This window comes from Pinus tabuliformis, chromosome 4_2, assembly GCF_031772625.1.
Source record: "Pinus tabuliformis cultivar Carrire ecotype Pingquan chromosome 4_2, CPIR1, whole genome shotgun sequence".
NCBI lineage: Eukaryota > Viridiplantae > Streptophyta > Pinopsida > Pinales > Pinaceae > Pinus > Pinus tabuliformis.
Window position 1 is genome coordinate 42,779,232 of NC_142304.1, and position 17,044 is coordinate 42,796,275.

Sequence of the window (17,044 nt, forward strand, 5' to 3'; positions counted from 1 at the left end):
AGAAACAAAGATTCGTCCGCAATGGGCTCCTTTGCCACAGTTTCCGTGTCAGCACGCGGGAAGTCACACATGAACTCTGCAAAAACTAAAGATTTCTTAGACTTAGATTTCTCAAACTCCAAGTCGAACTCCTGCAGGATAACAATCCATTTAGAGTACTTGCCCCCTAGAAATTGTTTGGTCAAAATGTAGATCATAGGGTTGCAATCCAAAATGACTGTAGTTTTACGTAGTAAAATGCAGTGACGAAAACGTTGGACAGCTTGAACGGCTGCCAATGCCAATTTCTCCACATGTGAATATTTTAGTTCAGTTGGATTTAACGTTCGACTAAGGTAATATATCACATGTTCCGTTCCGAATTCATCTTCCTGAACTAAGACCATTCCAATGGTGGAATGGGAGGCGGCGAGATACAAAAAGTAATCCTGGTTGTAGTTGGGAGGATGCAGCAACGGTGCATGGGTCAACGCGTGCTTGAGTGCATCAAAAGATTTCTGAGCTATCTCATCCCAAGAGAATTGAGCATTCTGTTTCAACAACCGTGTAAAACCCTTTGTAACCTCGGCGTAGTTAGGAATGAATCGTCGTAAAAAGTTTGCTTTCCCCTGCAAACTTTGGAGTTGGCGAAGACTCGAAGGAGGAGGCAATTTGATGATAGCTTCGACCTTCGAGGGATCAACGCAAATGCCGGCTTTTGAAACTACAAACCCCAGCTCTCGACCCGTTTCTATACAGAAGACACATTTGTGTGGGTTCAACCGAATTCGATAATGCCTACACCTCATAAAGATTGCTCGTAAGTGAATGAGGTGATTAGCTCGATGTAATGAATGAGCAGGCAAGTCATCGAGATAGGGTTGCACAATGTGCTTGATGTCATGAAATGCATAAGACATCGCCCTTTGAAAAGTTGCTCCGGCATTCTTGAGCCCAAAAGGTAATTTGCAATAAGCAAATGTCCCCCATGGACAAATGAAAGCCGTTTTCGGTTGATCGGCAGGTAGAATATTGATTTGATTGTAACCGGAAAAACCGTCCATAAAGGAAAATATTTCGCTGCCAGCACAATCATCAATGATTTGATCGATATAGGGAGTTGGGTAGTTGTCCTTTGGACAAGCTCGATTAATGTCCCTATAATCGATACATATTCTTATTGTTCCCTGTTTTTTGTTAACCAGAACAATATTCGATACCCAATCCGTTAACGGGATCGGATAAATGAAACCTGCTTTCAACAATTTTTCAACTTCCGCTTTAATTGCAGCAGCTTTTCTTGGGTGAATCTGACGCAAACGTTGCCGGACGGGTTTAGTGTCCGGGTAAGTCTTGATCTCATGAACAACAATCGTGGGATCAATTCCTGGCATTTCCTCATAGGACCAGGCAAACACGTCGCGGAATTCTTGAAATAGGGCCTTGTATGTCTGAATTTCGTCATTTGTACACGAGGCACCTATATGAATGTTCTCAACAATTCCAGGCTTAACCGAAATGTCAATGGGAATAGTTCGAGAAATATTTCCCAAATTCAGCTCTGAATCAGGATGTTTCATGGGATTCTGAGCTTCCTTGACATATTCAGCTGTAAAAATTGATGAGAAATCGTTTTCAAAATGATCATCCTCGGGTAAAAACGAAGATCTATGATGGAGATTGTCCCATGGTAAATCATCTATACACAGGACTTCACGAAGTTGCTCGTCAGATGAAACAACTTCGGGAAACGCTATTAACTCCGAGGTTGATGTGAAAAGTGATTCCTCACGGACCACATTCATTAAGTCTTTTTTGGTTGAACACGGGTCGGTAAAAGACTGCACGGCTTCATAGGCAATTTCATATGGACTGAAAGGCATAGCATCACCAAATGAGTCTATCTCATATTCAGAAGGAACGATCCAAGGATCGTCATAAACAATGGTGTCTGATGTAATCATATGAATGGATGTAAACGAAGACAACGCATTGATTGGAGGAAAAGGAAAAGTTCCCAGTAAACCGGCATCTTTAACTAATCCTACTCCAACATCCTTATATGGGATAGTCGTTTTACCAACATGCTGAATACTCTCTGAAGAGGTTGGGTCGGATGAAAAGTAAGCCAGCTGGTCTATTGTTACGATCTTTCCATTATGTGGGAACTTTATTACTCGGAAGACCAATGAAACGACCGCTATCATAGCGTAAGACCAACTTCGACCCAAGAGAAGGTTGTAGTCTAGAGGGGCATCAACCACCTCCACATCTAGACTAACGGTTTTTCCTTCAACCCCTATAGGCAAATCTTGTAGAATGCCAAAAGGATGAAACCCACGGCCATCAAAGGCCTTAAGAATTGTTGGAGATTGATTTAGTGAAGGAGAACCAAGCGATCTCCAACACTGTATCGACATAATACACGTTGAAGCTCCCTCATCAATTACAGTCCGATGAATAGGCCTGTTTTTGACTATCACTGGGATCTGGAAAGCCATTTGATGAGGCAAACGCGGTGTACTATTTTCTAGATCAAAGATTATTAGGTTCGGGTCCTGAACATCAACAGCTCCTATAGCCGACAAAAGTAATTTACGCTGTGCTGGGCATGATTGCAGCACTTCCAAAGCCGACATTGCTGAGGGTGAAACAGCTAAGTCCTCAACAATGTTATAATTCTGGGCCACTCTCGCATGTGGATTGAAAGCAGACTTTCGAAGTATACCCTTGGTGGGCGGTTTGATTACTAAGTCTGGATTAGGCTTCTCGATCTGTAGTGGATCAGAACCGGGAGCTGAGGTTGATGGATTAGAATGAGAAGATTCTGCTTCTTTGCCATCAATAGGACTTTTACTACCATAATCTTGCGATCGAGTCGCAATCCTTACATGGGACATCATCAATATGGGTTCTTCATTGGCATTCGAGGAAGAACCTATCATCTTGCTATCTTGATTTGGAAATGGATCCCTCAAAACAGCAGGAGTTTGGGAACCTTTGACAATATTCGCAACCTCTGCTCGATGAGGGCAGTCTCTTGTAAAGTGTTCCTCTTCACAAATAAGACAAGGATATCGAGGTTTGCGTTTTTCGTCATTGGTTTCCAATTTTTCAGTTTTCTCCTTTGGAGTTTTGTCTGCTTTATTCTTCTTCTTTCCTTTCTTCTTTCCACCGGATTTTGATTTAGCCGTAGATGATTCTACAACGTGAACATCAGCGGAAACTTCTGTAGAAGAATCTCCTGTCGGGGAATCAGGCAAGGTTATGATAGGAGAAGAATTCTTGGAGGATTTCTTCTTGCTTTTAGTGTTCACCGTACCAATCATGCCATCAGCAGCATGAGACCCTGACGGAGCAGCAGCTATTTGATTTGACTTGGGAAGATCAGGGATCTTTTCGTGTAACGTACCTGACTGAGTATAAACTAAGTCAAGGTACTGTGCTTGAGCAATCACTTGCTCCTCAGTAACTACTCCGGCTTTAGCTACGTCTTCAGTAATCTTCGATAACAATGATTTAACAAACCATTCAGCTAAGATCTGGTCCGGGATAAAAACTTTCACTAACCGCCTTCGACGTCTCCATTCATGAATATGATTGGAAATATAAGTGGACGTCGATTGCTTTAATGAAGTTAGTAACTCTGTGCCATTATCATATCTGACCGGCAACTGAAAATGAGTTAAAAACGAGGTAGCTAACTGGCTAAAATTATAAAAAGAGGCCCGTGGTAACTCAATATACCACTTGGCCGCAAGACCAATGAGAGTGCGCTGGAAAAGACGTAAGCAGATCGAATCATCCGAGATGGAATTAGAGGCACACCAGAGGTGGTAAGTCATCACATGATTCGACGGGTCCTCTCCAGATTTACCTTCGAACTTTGGAAGGTCACTGGGCAACTTATTCGGCATTGGCGGCCAAAACGGAAGATAATCAATTGGATCATTCGTTAGGCGTGACAAGTCTGGTAAGTATAAAGTTGCAATAAACGGTAACTGCCGATTAGGATCCCTAAAAATCTGGGTCACGAGACCAGCCCCAGGAGGAGGATATCCGGGATAACTTGGAATAGGAATTTCGTTCGGGATATTGTATCCTCCCGAAAAACCAGGATTAACCGGACCGTACTGGGGTTGTTGTGGTTGTTGATAAGTGTACCCAGGATACGGTTGATACTGATAAACTGGCTGCTGGATAGCAGGACCGAATTGGTACTGTCCCTGGTACGGTTGATAAGTGAATTGTGGTTGACTTGTGACAACCGTACTTAAACCAGGTTGTCCTACAAGCATCTGAACCGTAGTTTGAATCGTGGATCCAGACGATGGTAAAGATGTCTGAGGAGTAGATACAGGAACAGTAGAAACCGGAGCTGTCGATACTCCAGAAGTAGGTGGGGTAGATTGAACAGATGTTGCGGCAGTTGCAGCAGTCGTTTGAGATGGAGTACTAGGTGCAATAGGCGCAGACTGAGAAACTACCGAAGGTACAAAAGTTTGCATATTAGACTGGACTGGTTGCTGGGGTGAACCAGAAACTAAGGGTTGTCCAGTTTGAGATGACAACTGTACATTTCGCTGCAACACCTGTTGAATTTGCGATGGATCCCACACTATGTTCATTCCGGGGTACTGACCCATAACAGGTTGAGGATATGGGGGACCATAACCAGGTTGAGGGTAGGATTGATAATTGAAAGGTACATTTCCCGTTCCTTGAACATAAGATTGACCTTGGGGTGGTTGGAAACCTTGGTTCGAGTACTGACCTTGGGGTAGATACCCTTGAGGCATGTACTGATACTGGGGTTGACCTTGAGGTATAAATTGATACTGAGGTTGACCTTGGGGTACATATTGAGGCTGGGGTTGACCTTGAGGAATGTACTGCACCATGGGTACATACTGTCCTTGAGGTTTCCCCCCAGACACAATTTGTGTACCTTGAGGTTGCCCCCCAGGCGTTAATTGGCCACCTTGAGGTTGAGAATTGGGAATAGAACCTGACATCATAAGAATGTCTTCTACGCTCAATGGCTTTGCACCATTGCTTCCAGTGAATAACCCTTGTTCAATGGCTTGAGGAGATGCTCCCGCAAAAGTACCAGAAAGTGACTGATACCCAGAGGGAACAGAAGGACCGCCGTACAAAAAGGATTCAGGCGATTGAGTAAACATGGACGACTGACCAGACATATTTACAGGAGTATAAAGACCTCTAGGTGGATAAGGAGCACGAGGTGGAGAAAAACTTAACCCTGGGTTTTCCAAATAATTAGTTAAAGAAAGATACCAAGTAGTACTTCTAGGTGGACTGTAAAAAATTGATTCACGCTCCCTTAGATCAATAACAGGTTGATTTTCAGGGATAGGGATGCCTATTTCTTCTTCTGGAGCAAGTTCTTCAATAGCTATCAAACCAGAAGGAAGATTTTCGGTGATTACTCTTTCTACCCTAGGTGAATTAGGAGCACTAGAAGTTGGAGAGACAAACCCCGATGTTGGAGTAACAGGTTCAGATATCTCAGGTTCTTTGCCTATATCACTAGTAGATGAAAAGCTACCAGCAAGTTAGGAAACTGAAATAGCTTCAGGATTATAACATGTTTCTAGAGTTTGGTAATCAGGATGAACAACCAACGAAGACTCTCCTTCTTCAGGTGACCCTACTTTACTGCCACTAGGAGTTACGAGGACTTTCAAACCTTCGTAATGACCCGGGACTTCTTCAGGAGGTTGGCCCCGAAGTCTATGGGACGTCCTCAACAAATCAGCCACGGTTACAACCTCAGGAGACTGGCCCCGAAGTCTACGGGACTATCTTGGTAATTCAGCCACAGCTAAAAACTTTTTTAACTACTGCACACACAAACAAAGTAAAATCTCAAAGCAAACCGCCTAAAGTCTCTAAAGAACCAAACAAATTCGAATCACATGCCTAAAGAATCTAGGGCGTCAAACCACACACAAACAGTAACTTTCCGGATCGAAAACACTAGTTGGTGATGAAATCCAACATCGCAGAATTCAGTACAGAAATGGCAGGTGGAACAGTTACCCCGGCAACTTGCTTAATGAATAGACTGGACCAAGTTCCTCCACTTTAACCGTCTCGAGTGAAGTGAACCCCCCAGAAAATCCAAGTGAGTCTAGCCGACGTCTGCTCCAGGTACAGTGGGATCTTCCCTCCACCGTCACCTTAGGAAGAATCCTAAAGATAATAGTCACTAAGGTCACCAACAACAACAAATATACCTGGGGGAACAGTCTATGATCCGATACGCACGCAAGGGCAGAGTAACAAGCTCAATCCCCTTGCCAACTCCTTGACAATAATCCAAGGTTTACCGACAAGTGACCCCAGGCTCCTCGACAATGGTTAATCCGAGGTTTACCGTTTGTAATACGTGCATATCTGGCGTCGTTCCCAATGAAGGAGGATTGATTCCCTCACTGGTTCGGACACGATCTCGTGCTTCTCCTTTAAGAGGAGCTTTCCCAGAGCATAAATGTAACAATTGGATTTATCCTACCGCAAGATAAGCTACTTGTTTGTTTTTAATGTCTTGGAGAGTTAATTACTCTCCTACTCCAAGACACTAGCCTGATCTATGTTGGTGTATCAGAGCCCTAGTAAATAAAAAGTTACTAAGTTAATTTTACTTTAAGCGTTATTTTTTATGGCTTTTCTTTAGGACAAAAGGTAGCGGAGATGAAACTTATGATGTGTAGACTCGACTCAAATCCACTAAAAAGATGCACCTAGGATGAAAAAACAATCTTTCCTTTTCAATGAATTCCCTAGCTAAGAGAGTTGGAGAATGCAAAATTTATAAAGACAACTTTCTGAGCAATGAAAATCAAAGAAAAAATCTCTTTATCTTTTCCAAAGCACACAACACAAGACCACTAATTATTTCACGAAAACTTCCTTTCTCTTTTCAAAGACTTCAAATGCTACTAAAACAAACTTTCTTCAAAAGAGATTTTGTATTTTTTCTATTTTAACAAAGCATGTAAAACTACTTAACAAAAAAAATCAATTTTAAGACCTATGAAAATCTAAGAGAAATTTACCTAAAAAACAAATCCAATGAGGTAAAAGCCTACAAAATATAATTCCAGGTTGTTTTACTCAGTTATAATTCAACCAAGGACTAATTCATGCAGAATCATAAATCAGTCAAAAACAAAAATAAAAAGCTCTTGTTCTTTTTCTTAAGAATGAAATTCACAGCTTAACAAACAAGCCTTCTCGAAATTCCGCAAAGAGACAACACAACGGTAGGTTTCTCACAAAGGTGGATTTTACGAATGGTCTGACTCCTAAGAAGACTGAAAAGACCAGGGATATCCAAGGTTTCTACAACTTCTAAATCCAGAGTCACTACAAGACCAATACAAAAATCAAACCTAGGGCTAGAATTTCTATGAACTTCACTAAAACCCTTGGTGCTAATGAAACAAGTCTAGATGAAAACTTCTGACATGTAACCAGTGGATCTGGGCAGCAACAAACAAGCTATAAACAAGATCTAATAGGTAAAAAGGGAAAAAATTGAAATTTTCTAAACTTTTGACAGGGTACGCAGGCAGCCCGTTTGCACGGGTGCGGCCACGCTCTGTGTGCAAAGCCGAAGTGCGTACAGGTACGCACTGTGCTTAACTCAGAGGGTGCGTACTTCTCTCAAAAACAAGAAAAATAAAAAACTAACTCAATCCTAAGCTATTATACCCAAATTCACAGTCAATCAGTCAAAAACTAGAAAGCAATCAACGTTTCTCAAATCAAAGTATCAATCAAAAGAGAAAGCAATCAAATCCATGGATTCCCCAGCGGAGTCTCCATTTTGTCATGTAGAAAGAGTCAATTTTGCAGACAAAACCAACCTCCCTAGAAAACAAGGCTTTTCTAGTGACAAACAAAACAATCAAGTACTATCTTTCCCTAAATATGCATTTAAAATAAAAGCAACCAGGTGTTTAAGGCTTACCTTTAGTCCAACGCTGTTTGTAGTAGCCAAGCCTCTTCGATCCAGATGAGCTCCTTCTCCTCGAAGCCTGCATACACTAACAAGCAAACGATTACATAGCATCTGAATAACTCATATAATAAAACATATTCATCATAAAGACCACGGAGTTTATGAAACAAATTATATATAACAACTTGTTGAGAAAAATGAACTTAATTGTATTAATTGGAAATAAAGAAACCTTACAACCAATGCCTTGGTGTTGTGCAGGTCCCTCCCAGGGTCCAACAAGAGTTCTCCTCTACTTTGATCAACTCACCCACTTCCAAATGAAGCTAAGAAAGGAATGAGATCTATCCTCTCAAGCTCTATAAGGGAGTCCTAATTTCAGCAACATCTACCCTTACGAATGTTCAGCTTTCAACCTCCTTTGCCTCTGGCCCAATGCCTGTATTTATAATGCTTTGGAGGAAGTTAAACAGGTCCACCATCAATGGGATAAGCCCCTCTTTCAAAGGGATAGTTCCCCTCTTCATGGGATAAGTTCCTCTTTCATTGGGATGCATGAACCATCTGGAGGCGCTCAATCCACGTCAAACTATCTTCTAGAATGCTCTAGAATCGACCGCAAGTAAGTTTTTTGAAGTAAAACTTGCGCCTTTTGACTTTTACAAGGGTACGCACCCACCCCTTTATAGACAGAGTGTACAAGTACGCAGGTATTATGTACTTGAGGTGCGTGCACGCAGGTAAGAGTAAGAGAAAGTGCAGAACCAGAGTTATATTGAGTTTTTAAAGGCTTTCTCTCTTTTTGGAGTTTGACATGAGGAGCAGAGGTATAAGACTTGCCAAGGAGGACAGTATGGTTATTGATGGAGCCATACTGACTGCAAATAGTCATGGTGACAAATTTTGGTGTAACACTTTGCACACACAGCTACAAAGCCTTTCTTCTATTTTATGACTCTTCACTCTTTTCGCTAATGACCCATCACATTTGTCATCCCACTTCAACTACTTCGGTAGACTCTTCTAAGACTCTCATTTTTACATAGTACCATGGTCTGTAGACCATGGGTGGATCTTCTAAAGCTGACACAACTTACATAAAAGAAGGGCGGAAACCCTTTATGAAAATTTACATCTACGTGCTCCATGACGACAAATTGTGGAGACCTTACACCTTACATACAAAAATTTGCGCTTTCTATCCCAAAACTTGGGCTTTTAACCTGAAAATCGACTTTAGGGGACCCTCTCCCAACATGCCACAAACAGAAATATGGTGACTCGCCCCTGAGTCACTCTACTGGCACAGAGATCTTGCTTTGAATACCTCTCATATCCACTTGTACCACTGTAGCTTCAACTGTACACTATGTAGCTACCTGGTTGACCTGCTCCACCAGCTTCTCTGCTGCTGGTCTTGTGTTGTCCACCTAGATTTTCAGCTGTGTTGTCTACAGGCTGGCCAACTTCTACCCAATGGTGGTAGAGAGTACATAGGCCTAATCTAGCCAAGGCACCAATCTGGCCTTGAGGACTGCCTCTTTTCACTGTGCTTCTTCCACCTATTCTTTCAATTCCTTTGCCTCCTGCAGCTTGGCTAATCTCTGTGTGATGACGAAGGTGCGCGTCGTCGCTCTAGCTTCATCATACTATTGCTGTAACTCCCTTGCCTTAGTATTGAACCTCCGCAAGTTGGGATCTTCCTGCAGACTTGTGAGGACCTCAATCAATTTCTCGAAGAGTGCAATGCAATCTGCCACAGCGACATCTACTACAGTGAGTGCATTTTCGACAGCTGCCCTATGTTGTTCTTTGACATCTGGTGGAGTTGAAGGCTATACCTGCAATGCGAGCTCTGTAATATTAAGTTCTAGCTCAAATTTAACCTTGGCCAGTGCTTTCTTTGCATCGTGCACACCAGGAGCCAACTTCCAAATCTTGGCTTCCACTGGCGCTTCTTCTAGGATGTGTAGTTCTAGAACAGTTCTGCATGCTTCTGCTACCACCGCTGGGGTGCACTCATTCTTCTCGAATACCTTCTTTCAGGTTTCTACCTCTGTTGTTTTCTCAACAAAAAATTGTTCTTTGTCAACATTATGTTCGTTGATCACACTCAGTGCGCACTGCTCTCTGGCCCTAAGTTCCGTGATCACACCTGCTTGCAGCGTGTGAAGGAATTCAATTGGGAGCGTGGCCAAGTTGAGACCAATGTTCCTTAATGCATCCTTGTCAGCATCTATCTCCATGGTGAGGGATCCATTAGGTAGTGTGACAGCACGAGGATCCAAAGAGCGAACCATCTCTGTAGCTCTAGTGGTCACGATGCCAAACTGGTCGATGTTGCAGTGGTCTGCCCGACACCTGCCTGCAGTTGAGTAGTTTGGATCTGTAGCTTGCACAAACCCATCTGAATGGAAGCTAAGGATTTCCTTTTCTACTACTTGAACTGCTATAGTAGTTTCATTGTCATGTCCCTTACTTTATCCCCGATGTTGTCCAAGTCACCCTCTGTCAAGGTGATCAGGTCTAGTGACAACTTGGTGGCCTTGGAATTTTTCTGCAGCCCTTCTTTCTCCTGCTCTTGATTTTTCTTCATCTAGAAGGGGGTGATCTCCTAGTCTCCACCACCCTGTTCAGATTGCTCCTCTTCCTCCATCTACAACGAAGGAAACTTCTGACTTCTATCTGAGTCACGCTCTTCCTCCCGTTCCTTCGAGGCATGCTCCACTTCTGCTCTTGCTTTCTCCACAACCTCCTTTTTCTGTTTTTCAACCAACTGCTACATTTTCGAACATGCCTCTTCCTTCTTTTGCGTTCCTATAGACTTAGTAGACCCAGCTGACAAATATGAGGTCGTGCACCAATTGACAGGCCAATGATTGAGGACTGCTACTATGGCATCATCCATCCCAAGGTATGGGAGATCATACCACTTCTTTTCTAGGTCCTTCCACACCCGGATGGAGATATAATGGAATTCCACCTTGAACTTCACGTATCCCGAAAATTGCACATAAACAGTTGGTGAAAGCCTTGGCTTGTGGTTGATGGCCACGTGGATTCTTGCCTCCATGAGTACCCAAAATATTTTACTCTCCTTGACCTGCTCAGCATCCTTTGTGGCCCATACCGAAGCGAACCTCATTACTTCTGGTAAATCTTACGTGCCCAGAGGAAAGTGGATGTCCTTTGGTAATTCCCATGTGACCAACACAATTGATAACAACAGCCAAGAGTAATGGAACGTCTTGTTGTGGTCCTATGCTTCTTTTTAGTTCGTGAGGAACTCATATAGAGGTAGCACACCCCGTTAAATTGTACGCCCTCTGCGCACTAGGCCACTAATGAAACAATTGGTGTGGGCGCCTCATCTATGCGACACTTCCTCATTACCTTCCCAGCCAAGATATGGGTGGCTACCTTCACCACAGGGTTGGTTATGCTTGAAATTGAATATCTACGCGGCTTCTTGACAAGCTTAAACTTGTCCTTCATTCTCTCGGTGAGGTTGTGCTTGCCCACCTTTCCGCCAAATTCCTTGGCCAAATTTAGCCCTGAATGCAGTAGCAATGTAATCCTATGGATCAACATATTCATGATTAGTATCGTCTCTCCCAACTACAAGCATCCGTCGTGCACCAGACATAGAAATTGTTTGATCATGATCAAATTTATGGGAGCACGGTTGTAATACGGCACCCAGAGCAGACTCAACAATCCTGCATTCTCCACCCCTCTAATCCACTTCGCTGGCTCCAGCATGGTGACACCAGAATCTATATAGAATATGGGTGTCATAAATGTATCTTTCTCCGGGTGGGGGAATCGTTCAGTATCCGCCAAGTCTCAATCCTCTAACTTCATATGTGGGACATGCGCAGTTAGGGTCCTATAATAATAGGATTCATAATTGTGAATTGGCTATGGTTAGTCTTGTAATATTGTACATACTTTTGCTTTCTGCAAAATGTTTTCCCATATTAAAAATAAAAAATATAAAGAGGGTATGTCTTAAAAGAATAATCAAAGGACAAAAAGAAAGAAAAGGATAAAAAAAGTAAAAAATATGAACCCCAAAAAAGAGATAAAATAGATCATGAAAGTGTGCAAATTCAAATGACACTACATTTCACTTTATTTTGCAAAATAAGATTGTGCGCAGCTTGTCAAAAATGCCATAATCCATGATGGTCAAAGAGTTTAATCTTGATTGATTCATGCTTTAAATTCATGTTGATAGATAGAGAACAAATATTTGGCCAAACTATTTAATATTGGTAGATAAATAGTTAGGTAGAGAATAAAAATGATCTCAACATTTTAATCTGAGCCATTGGAAGTTATAAGGTTAGAATTAGATAGTTTTATTATCAAAAGAAAAAGAAATAAAGGGTCAGCAACCTCAAATTCACCCAATGAATGAAGAGAAAATGCTAGGGTAAATTAAGGGTAGTAGAAGAATTTTTGCAAGTGCACAAGGTTGCTAAGTGAAAAAGCACATTCATCATGCTTAATCCTATGTTTCATGTGCAGGATGCATTGTGAAAAAGAAAGGATATTCACTAAAATTTATTTACTAATTTCCCTTATTAATTTCCTCTTTTCCCCTTAAAAAACCCACAAAACCCTTTTATCCTAAGTTATTTCCTAAACTCTCGCTTTATATTTCCCCATGTCATAATTCCCCAACACCCTTTAACTCACCAAACCTTGGTTTATAGTAAAAACCCTTTGCCATATAACCCATGGTCTCCACCTCTTATTAATCCACTGCTTATATTTAAATCCCATAATTATTTGTTAATTAATTACAAATTCTTTGTAATTAAACCCTTGGACTCCGCCAGTCACTTTCCAACTCCATCCGTGCAACTTCACCACGTGATATCCCTCTGATCTCCCACCCCCATATTCAATGGCACATATCAATATCATGCAGATTCATTGTCTGACAGTTAACAGTCTGAGAGCACGCGAGATTCGCTGTTTTGGCGGAGCACTATTTGGCTATGTGGCGGCACAAGGTTATATCGTGTGCTCATGAAAAATACTGCCCTCCACCCAAAATTGGTGCAATGTGGCCTAAAAACCACCTCCCCGCCTAAACCAAAACTGCCCAATGTTCATTCAATAAATATCGTGCCAAAATGTAACTATTATTGGTTAAAAGGCCGAAAAAGCCCCATTTTACTCTTTTCGCTCATTTTCACTGTAAACCTCTGTTAACCAAATCTAACACCCTAAACCTATGCACGACCAAATTAACCACCTTTTACCACTCGGAGATGCTGTAGACACCAAATTGAATCAATGAAGACCCAAATGAAGCCTCAGTAACCTTTGCAACTACCACAGAACCCCATCTACGCACCAAACCGTCAAATTTCTAGGTATTCTTGGTATAATCGGAACAAACCTAAAATTTAAAGTTATACGTAGGAATTATGAAAGGTTAATTAATTAAAATAATTGAAAAACCTTTCTAAATTGAAGAAAAGATTACTGTGCACCCAAACCCCTTTTTACAGACTGTTATTACCCTCCCCACTGTTCTAGAGCTTCTAACCTTATTCATCAAGCAAAAAAAAGAGTAATCCAGTTGAATACACCAATGGCTTCTCAAACCTCTCTAGATGTAAGACCCTTGGAAACCCCTCAGCTGCATATTGATCACCTCCTATTAGCCGACAGAGAATTTCCAATTAAAGACACTATTTCCCCTAGCTACCCACTAAAACTCCACTGTCGAAGTAAAGACAAGTTTTTGAACCAGAATGATGGCATTCACCTATGGGAGTCAAATTTTCCAAAGTACTTGTTCCCGCAGGTACACTTATTCCACGAAATCATCCACTTATGACATGCTTGTTATATCCCCATTCAAAGAGCTATAGTCACCCCTGACCAACAGGTTTTATTCACTATTACAACAGAATCAATAAATCGAATGTTGTAGATCTAGCTAGGCCCAAATGGAACACCACTTTCCATTGAAGGTTTACTTGAACTCTACACAAAGCTAGAGCTTCCTAAGAAGGCTCAAATTTTTCAAACTTTCATCATAGAGGAGTCTCATAATCCTACAGATAGTCCTCCATATGCTACCACCATTTTCTTTGAGAGAGATAGGAAAATTATTACCATGCTCTCTTTTATTCTAGGGTACACCAATGATGAACATGTGGATGAGGTTGTCCTTGCTTTCCTTTCTATCTTTTTCCCAGACAAGCCTCCTACTATAGTTTACAACTATTCTCAGTTCTTGGCAGATAGAATCCATGAAAAATTTATCAGATTCCCAAATGAGAGAGTATTCAAATACTCATCTATATTTTTTCACATGTTCCTGTATTTTCAGTCAGATAAGTTTCCAGTCAACATCCAAAAGTTAGACACCAAGGGAAATCCAAGATCTGTCAAATTTTGGACACCATTGATCCAAATGTATTCCACTATTTTTACTTATAAAGAGTTTGTTGATTCATTTGCTTGTCCAGTTATAAACATGTTGACCAGTAGCTATCAACCCAGTATAAGTGAGGAGATTAAGAGAGTTTTATAGTTGACTAAGAATAGTAGAGTGGGACACTGTTATCTATTCCAGGACCACATAGAAATTAGAATATATGGATGCCAACTCACTCCCTACAAGCTTCCCAAATACCTCCCCATGAGGATATTTGCATTAGAGTATTTTAGGCAAATCATAAAATCTGATGAGGTTAATTTCCTGTCAGCTAAGAAGAAGACTCAATTTAAGATCAAAAACCAATTGGGCCCTTTTGTTTGTAATAATAGGGAAGATGGAAAAGAGGCAAAGAAAATATTATAGGAGATAAACTTCAAGAGCAGTTTTATGTGGTAGTATGACCTTAAAGGAGTCACAAACAAACTAAGGCCCAAATTCAAATTGAGTCCTTTCATACATGACCCTAGGTGAGATATTGAAATATATGTCAATCAGTCATAATGGTTGGAGAATACTTTGATAGATGTGGAACATACTTTGATTGATGTGGAAAATTAGATTGATACTAGTTCCTTTCTGCATGTTCCAGCGCTACAAGAACATATGAGTATTACTCCAATTTTACAGACTCCAGCCAACAAAGACATAAATGTAAAAAGAGCCAGGGAAGAAGGTTCTAGCTCAGGGATGGACACTACAAATGAGAGGTTTGAGATCAATTACAGGAAGAGGCCCAAGCTTAATCCTATAATTGAGCAAGAAGACACCATTGAGACAGTAGAAATCACTAACACTAACACAATGATGAGAAAGAGCAAAGGTCCAACAGCTTCAGGTGAGACTCAACAACCTTCTACCTTAAACGTTCAACTTATTGAGAAACAAATTAGCATTGAAGTCTCTTCATCCAGTGAGCCAGTGGATAAAGAGAAAGATATAAAAGAGAAGTACAAGGAAATTAAGTTGAGGAATGAGGAATTAAAGGCTGAAACTTATGCCTAGTACTTCGAGAAAACACCTACAAATCAAAATAGGTTAATGTCAGCCTTTGACATTAAAACTGGAAAGATGAAAATGACCTTCATGCAGCCTACAGTCCAGCAACCCAAATCATCAAAAGACTACAGGAAGACTGAATTCAAAGTTTTGGCTAGGGATGTTCACCCTATTGACCAAATTGAATTCCATAAGCAGGAAGGTGAGATGATTTATTCCACCATGATGAATAAAGCAGTGACTATGCACAAACTTTAAAGTTCACTGGATAACATCACACCATAGTTAAAGTTAGAAAAGGCATCCTCATAGGCCAAGGACAACAAAATCAAGTACTAGAAGACTTGGTAATTGAAATTGTGTATAATCCCAGTGATGTCAAGGCAGCATAGAAATTGATGAAAAGGAAAAATGAAGATATCAATGCTTTAAAGAAACAATTGAAGTTGCCTCATTCAGAACATCCATAGACCAAGGAGGTCCTTGTCCCGCACTGACTACAATAGTTCCATCAACCTTGGCAGCTTCATTGGCCCCCAAATCTCCACTGGCTATAGCACTTCCAACTGCAATAACATCTACATTAGAAACAGGTTCAACAACAACAGCAGCTGAAGCAAGTGATGAGACAAGCAAACTGGTCAAAACAATGGAGGACATGTCCATCTAGACCACTGAGATAAATAAATTAAAAGAACAAATAACAAGTCTAGAGGATGAGAAGAAACTGGCCAAAATAATGCACAAGAATGAAGTTCAGAAATCAAACAGTTAACTGAAAGAATGAAGAATTTGGAGAAAGAATTAACATTGAAGGAGCCACTTGCCCAAGCTAAAGAAAAACTATGGGCCAATATCACTGCCTTTGTCAATGATATTTGGCCATCTATACAAGTCATCTTTGAACAAAATGATTTATTCAAAGAGGCTACTGAAGATATTCAGAGAGTTAAGGCTGAACTTGGAGACATGTTAGAAGAAGCCACCAGAATAATAAAATTCCTTAACTTTAAAAATAAGTATGAATTGCAGGAGCTGGACATAGCTGACAGAACTGGCACTATACTAGAGGTGAAGAAAGTGCTCACCAAGAGGAACTTAGTGATGAACCATGAGGACAAATGCCAAACCATGGAGTTGGCTATAGGCAGGTTCATGGTTAATTTTGATGCTTCAAGGTAGAAAGGTCTGCCAAATCCCTTGGTAATAAATGAAAAATTAATGCCACAAGAAGACTATAACAGGAAAATCAAAGAGGTGGCAAGAGATCAAGCCAATAATTCTTCTATGAAAGGGATGCCTACAGGAAAGGTTCTGTGCCAGACATTTGAGAACCTATTTTACGTCCAACATGAGGTAAAAGTCCTTTTTGTGAACAAGCCACCCTTTTCAAAGTACACAGAAGCAAATGAAATCTACTGAAGAATGATAAATATCAAATTACTAGACACAGAGATATGAGAAAAATTAAGTGACTTACTGTGAAAATGAAAAGTAAAAGTGAAAATAGAGCAGTAAAAGAATAGTGAAGGGTAGCTCAGATGAAAGAGTATCAGGTGAAAGACTATCAGTTAAAAGACAAAGTAAAATAACATTCAACATGGAAGACC